Here is a 7505-nt window from a genome sequence, read left to right as displayed (position 1 = left end):
AGAAGAAGAAGAAGAAGAAGAAGAAGAAGAAGAAGAAGAAGAAGAAGAAGAAGAAGGTGGCAGGCCCCCTACCCACTAGGGGTGATCTTCTAATGGCATCAGTTCTGTTGAGTAAAATGGTCTGATGAAGGGTGTCATGGATGCATTGCAGAACTCTCCCTTATACTGAGCTCCACTGAAATCTGGCAGCCTCTTCTTCTTCTAGCGTTTGCCCTTCTTCCGTAGCCAGTCAACAGCGTCAGGTTGAGCCTGATGTCAAGTTTCGAGACCTCCTTTGAATCTGGAGAGGGGGCAGTCGTTGACTATGTGGATCATAGTCTGTCTGGAGCCGCAGGGGCAGTTAGGGTCGTCTCTGGCTCCCCAGTGATGGAACATAGCGGCACACCGGCCATGGCCTGTTCCATAGCGATTGAGGAGGGCCCAATCATAACGTGCTAGGTCAAAGCCGGGTTGACGCTTGCAGGGGTCTGTGATGAGGTGTTTGTTCTTTACCTCAGCTGATTGCCAACTCTGTTTCCAAGAGTCTGGAACAGAGAAGTTCAGTGTAGGCATAGGGGACCAGATTGGGTGACGAGACGTCAAGCGTTGGACAGGGTGGGCGAAGATATCCGCGTATATTGGCAGGTCCGGTCGAGCGTAGACGTGGGAAATGAACTTAGATGATGCCGCATCCCGATGAATATCTGGCGGGGCGATGTTGCTAAGAACTGGCAGCCATGGAACCGGGGTGGAACGGATGGTTCCAGAAATGATCCTCATGGAGGAATATAATTTGGAATCGACCAAGTGGACATGGGGGCTACGGAACCATACTGGGGCACAGTATTCTGCAGTGGAATAGCATAATGCCAGAGATGATGATCGTAGTGTGGAAGCGCTCGCGCCCCACGAGGAGCTGGCCAGTCTTGCAATGATGTGATTCCTCGCGCCCACCTTTGCTGCAGTTTTTATGAGATGTTCGTGAAATGACAGAGTGCGATCGAGAGTAGCGTCAAGATAGACTGGCTGGGCTTCATGCTGCATTCTTGTATCGCCAAGCTGTATATTAAGCTCACGCGAGGCCAAGGCATGGTGTAGATGGAAAACAGATGATACTGTTTTTGCAGTGCTAGGGATTAGTCGCCATTTTTTACAGTAATCAGATATCAGAGACATGTCTTTCGTGAGTGTTTCCTCGAGGATGTCAAACTTGGATGCCTGAGTTGCACAGCAGATGTCATCGGCGTAGATGATCTTCCTTGAAGAAGTTTCTGGGAGGTCATTGATGTAAATATTAAATAGCGTAGGAGCCAGAACAGAGCCCTGAGGGAGGCCACTTGAGACAAGTCTCCATCTGCTAGACTTGTCACCCAGATGCACCTGGAATCTTCTGTTTTGGAGAAGAAACAATATAGTGTTGGCCACCCATGGAGGCAGGCATCTTGAGATCTTGACTAGGAGACCACGGTGCCAGACCGTGTCACAGGCTGCTGTGAGATCAACAAAGACAGCACCCGTCTTTAAATTCTTCTGGAATCCATTTTCAATGTAAGTTGAGAGGGCCAGGACTTGTTTGCAGGTAGATCTTCCTGGGCGGAAACCAGCTTGGGCGGGTGATAGGAATTTCTCTGTAAGAGGAGAAATTCATGACAGAAGCAGCCTCTCAAGGAGTTTGTAACACACGGAGAGGAGAGAAATTGGTCTATAGCTGGCGGCCAGTGTTGGGTCTTTCTTTGGTTTCAAAACCGCTATAATCTTCGCACGACGCCAAATTTTGGTCATAGATTCGGATTCCAAGATGTGGGACAGGAATGTAGTGAGCCACTTCTTTGCCGCAGGGCCCAAGTTAAGAATGAGTTCTGGGGTGATGTTATCATAGCCAGCAGCCATTCCCGGTTTAACCCTCTTCAAAGTGTCTTCCAGTTCAGACAGTGTAAAGGGAGAGAGTTTTGGAGATGAACAAGATAAACGGAAGTGGGATGACCACTCATGGGAAATTTCTCTTTTCCAGACTAGGTCGATCTTAGCACGTCCAACTTGAGTTAGGTGACTGGCCACTGAGTTTGGAGATACAGGAGGATGGGAGAAGGGAGAGGGTTGGCTACCGGCACCCAGACTATGAAGAAGCTTCCAGGCCTTCCTACTTGAGTGGGTGAAGTTCAGACTTTCCGTGAGTTGTTGCCAGCGGGCTTGGCGTGCTGCATCCAGGGAGGCAATGAGATGGTCAGCCACATCTGGGCCGCCCGACTCATCATACTGCTTTAGTAGTTGCTCGCATTCAGCATCAAGACAAGGCGTATAGTTAGCATGTCTCCCACGAGGAATGGCTTAGGAAGCTGCTTTGAAGATGGCTTGGCGGAAGCGCCTGTAGGAATCTTCAGAGGGGATAGAGTTAATTGGAATTGCAGGAATAGATTTGTTGGTAAGATCACTGAACAGAAGCCAGTTTGCTTTCCAAAAGTTCCATCTTAGTTTCTCCGAGCACAGAATCAGTGGGAGCTGGAGACCAATGTGGATGATAGCTGGGCGGTGATGACTGTGCGGGAAGACCTTGAGAACTTGTCTCGTAGTGGGAAAGGCTTGGCCGTTGACTGTGCTAATCCAGCACAGGTCGGGTGACGAGTCTTTGGCAGCCTCTGAAATCACCAGATAAGTAGTGCTCCTGTGTGTGCTATGTGGTATGTCTCAAGTCCACAGAGGCTCACCTTGTGTTTTGTTTTGTTTTGCTCTGGCAAAGTATATAGCCAACCACTTCCCCTTTTTCTTCTTGCCTCAAATCACTAGATCAAAAAAAAAAAAAAAACCTTTATGATTTTTAGCAGATTTTGCATCTTTATGGGGGTTATTTCTTCCTCTCAGTTATATTTTACCAGAGTAACTAGATTTCTGACAATTTATAGCAGATTCAGTTAACATGTCATCAACAAAACGGGCCAGCACTGTGGTTTGTGGAGGGTCCGGATCATCACCGTTCCTATTGAATGTGTCATGATAAAGATTTTAAGGGATCAGGAAAGTACCAATAAACTTCCCTATGGATACTTTGAATAAAAATTTAAAAAGCAAACCCCTTTTGCATTCTTACTGATAATCATTGAGGAAAATCAATTGTGACATGACAAGTGCCAAAAAGAACTAGCCTGTTCCAAGAGTGGTGGGTGGTACTGTATTTATCACAGCCACCGCAACTCACTACAATTTGTTTAATTCTCAGCAACCCACTGGCATTTGCCATGATCTGCTGGACTGTCTAGGACTCTGACAGGGCATGGAACAGCACGCGAAGGGGCTCACCCTCCCCACATCTTCTGGTTTGACTGTAGCGGTAACCACTGCAATGTCTTCCAGGATGTGGTGTTGCTTTTGGCTTCCTGTCTAGACCAAGCAGTAAAAGGGGGAAGTTCTCATAGTCCACTGGTCCAGGATTCCTCACCAGGGTTAACTCCTGCATGCCTGGGTGATCATGCACAGGTGCTAAGCAAATGTCCTCATAGGGACCTGAGTGGGCATCCTGGGGTAGGGAGTGTGAGACATGGATATGGACCTGCCAGCTTGTGGCTTCACAGAGTTGGGCAGAGCCTGCACTGCTTGTCTGGCTGTGGTGATGCTGGAGTACCAAGCGTGGCTGGAAAGACCTGAAACAGCTCCAGGGATACTCAGTACACTGAATACTTGGTACGCCGGTAGGCAGATATGGAAAGACACATGCATTCTGAGTTGTTTAAAGACACTAATTCTTGGGAGTCGGGTGGTAGCGCAGTGGGTTAAACACAGGTGGCACAAAGCACAAGGACCAGCATAAAGATCCCAGTTCGAGCCCCCAGATCCCCACCTGCAGGGGAGTCACTTCAAAGGTAGTGAAGCAGGTCTGCAGGTGTCTGTCTTTCTCTCCCCCTCTCTGTCTTCCCCTCCTCTCTCCATTTCTCTCTGTCCTATCCAACAATGACGCCATCAATAACATCAACAATAATAACTACAACAATCAAACAACAAGGGCAACAAAGGGGAATAAGTAAATAAATATTTAAAAATACATATCTTTAAAAAAGACACTAATTCTTTTCTAAATCTCTATCAGCCAGGACAAGACTGTCAAGTAGGTGAACTCAATACCATGCGTTGGATACATAAACTAAGAAGTTAATTCAATAAGACAATATTGGAATGAAAGATGAAGGTCACATTAAAATCTGTGGCAATATAGTTTGCCAGACCGCACAACATTAAATGCTGTGCTTATGCCAAGATAGCCCCAGTAAGCTGGTGCAGAACTAGACAAGGAGGGCAGTGGGCAGTTGGGCATCTGTCTTGATACAGACTAGGGAACTCAACATAGTCCTGACTAAGGACTCATGCAAGGAGAACCCCAACAGATAAACCCTCTGCACCTGGCAGAGAAACCCATTTGCACTCTTCAAATCTCATTAATACATAGTCAGAGCTAAGAAACTGGAACTGTCATCAGGAAGCAAAGACAAAGCTTTAATCCATTCATCAGAAAGGTCAGGTGACTTTCTGTGGCAGAAGGCCATGGCTGGAGCACAGAGTGAGGATTTTCTCTGTCTTCTGCTCAGACAGCAGGATGGAAGGACACAAGGAGGTAGGCACAGACCTTTATTTCTGACTGCTGGTTCCTCTAGCCTCCATTCCTTACCGGGAGAGGTCAGTCACTGGGCAAATGCTAAGACGTCTGTGGGCCCAACACTCAGGTGGGTGCCTTGCTTACTATATGGAGAGACTGTGGCGGGGAGAGAATGAAGAAGAAAGAAATGGGTGAAAGGGGGCTAGAAATTAGATTTCTGGGAGTCGGGCGGTAGCGCAGAGGATTAAGTGCACATGGCATGAAGCATAAGCACCGGCATAAGGATCCCGATTCAAGCCCCCGGCTCCCCACCTGCAGGGGAGTCGCTTCATAGGCGGTGAAGCAGGTCTGCAGGTGTCTGTCTTTCTCTCCCCCTCTCTGTCTTCCCCTCCTCTCTCCATTTCTCTCTGTCCTATCCAACAACGATGACAGCAGTAACAACAATAATAACTACAACAATGAAACATCAAGGGCAACAAAAGGGAATAAATAAATTAAATAAATGTTTTTTAAAAAACAGGAATTAGATTTCTTTTAACTTGTTCCATGTGTGGCAGGAAAGCACCGTTCCCTCATTAACAAGCCATTTGTCTAATAAAAGGGAGACTCCCAGTTACTGGGGAACAGCAACTTCAGACTTTGGGGGTGAAGTCTAGGTGACAGCGGGACTCAGACCCATGATCTTGCAAACACGTAGCGTGGAGCAGCTTCTCTTGGACTGACGGATCCACAGGTGTGAGCGCTCGGTGCAGGACAGAGTCACCTGGAGAGCCATCACTGCAGATCACAAACACCTGTGAGCACATTCTGTGACTACGATTTGAATTGAACCTTCAAATCACAATGTTTCCTTTAAGGATGATCGTGAAAAAATATTTTTTAATTGCACGACCTCAGTGAGTAAACCCAGGAGAATATTTGAAACCAATAATAAATCTCTGATCTTGGTTAGGAAACTAATCTTGCAAGGTTTTAAAATCATTTATGAACCTTTTTCTTTCTTGTTTGAGGTAGACACTGATTCATTATAGCACCATATTTTTTTCTTTTTTTTTAATTTGATAGGACAGAGAGAAATCGAGAGAACAGAGAGGAGAGGAGGAGTTGCAAATCCACCACTTCCAGCAGCCATTTTTTCCTTTTTTTTTTTTTTTCTATTTTATTTGATAGGACAGAAATGGAGAGAGGAGGGGGAGATAAAGAGGGAGCGAGAGAAAGAGAGACACCTGCAGACCTGCTTCACCAACAAGCATCCCCTCTGCATGTAGGGAGCAGGGGATTGAACCTGGGTTCTTGTGCATGGTACCTTGTGCCCTCAACCGAGCACACCACCCGGCCCCTGTGTTTGTGCTTTTGTAATGGGAGATGGTTTCAATCAGAATACAGCTGGGGAAGAAAAAGCATGAACAGAAACAAAGTGAGAAAAAAATTATAAAGCTTTATTTATTTATTAGTAAAAAAGAGAACCAGAGCATCACTCTGGCATATGTAATGAATAATTACATATCATTCATTGAATTTCAGACTTGATGCTATTTTTTTCCAGATAGATGTTGAAAGAGAGAGAGGAAAGACAGGTACCACAAAACTTGTCTACTGGGAGTTGGGCGGTAGCGCAGCGAGTTAAACGCATGTGGTACAAAGCACAAGGACTGGCATAAGGATCCCAGTTCAAGCCCCCGGCTCCCCACCTGCAGGGGAGTCACTTCACAGGTGGTGAAGCAGGTCTGCAGGTGTCTGTCTTTCTCTCCCCCTCTGTCTTCCCCTGCTCTCTCCATTTCTCTCTGTCCTATCCAACAACAATGACAACAACAATAACTACAACAATAAAAATGAGCAACAAAAGGGAATAAATAAATAAATAGACAAACTTGTCTATCACTCATAAGGTTTCTTTACTCTGTGAGTGGCAGTCCTATGTAGTGATAGGGGCTCGAACCCGGGTCCTCACACATGTGTGCTCTCAGGTGAGTCACCTCCAGTCCCTCTCCCTAAATTTGATTTATTTTATTTTATTTTTATTTGTGATTATAGCGGTGTTACAAAGCTGTGGGACTATAGGATATACTTCCACACTACACCCACCGCCAAAGCGCTGTGTACCCACCTCCCACCTCCCAGAGATCATCACCAGAGGTCTCACAAGTCTTACAACTAGGTTGCTTGCTTTTTTTTTTTTCCTTCTTTTTTGCAAGACTGTACGTACCAGTTCTCTAGATACATAGGAGTGAAACCACCCAATAACCGTCTCTCATCTCTTTACTTATTTCGCTAAGCATAATCACCTCCAATTCCATCCATTTTCCCCCAAAGGATACAATATCAGATACAATATCCTTTTAAATTTCAATATATACATAGTCTCTATCTCTATCTCATAGAAAGATAGAGTCTTGAAAGAGAAAGAGGGTGGGAGAAAGAGAGAGGAGCCAGAAGTTACTCTAGTTTGTGTGGTGTCAGGGATCAAACCTGGAGCCTCAAGCATGCAAGGGCCATGTTCCACCATTGAGTTATATCTCCCCAGCTGCAATAAAAAAAAAAAATTAAATCTTTGAAAAAGACTAACAATTCCTTTTTCTTTTTTTACCAGAGCACTGTTCAGCTCTGGACTATGGTGGTGCTGGCCTTTCTACCAAGTGATTCTTCTCATCCCTGAGTGTTCTCTGACAACCAAGGCAAGCTATTTAGGCAGTGGTTCCCTTCACTGAACTTAACGAAAGACTGAGAGAGCTGGGCCTATGTTCCTGTAAAGACACTGGTACTTGTCATTCTCAGCCCCACTCACTTAAATGCTTAGAACTGAGACGGCCTTACATAATCCCTCTGTGTACACTGGTCACAGCAGTTCTTGTCTTATCACTAGTCACAGCATGCCACAGAAGGAGTGGGCACTGCTGCACTACTGTCTTCTCTGTCTCTCTCAAGTGAAATAAATAAATCTGGG

Source organism: Erinaceus europaeus, chromosome 10, assembly GCF_950295315.1.
Source record: "Erinaceus europaeus chromosome 10, mEriEur2.1, whole genome shotgun sequence".
In the NCBI taxonomy this organism is placed as follows: domain Eukaryota; kingdom Metazoa; phylum Chordata; class Mammalia; order Eulipotyphla; family Erinaceidae; genus Erinaceus; species Erinaceus europaeus.
Note: the sequence above shows the minus strand (reverse complement) of the source record.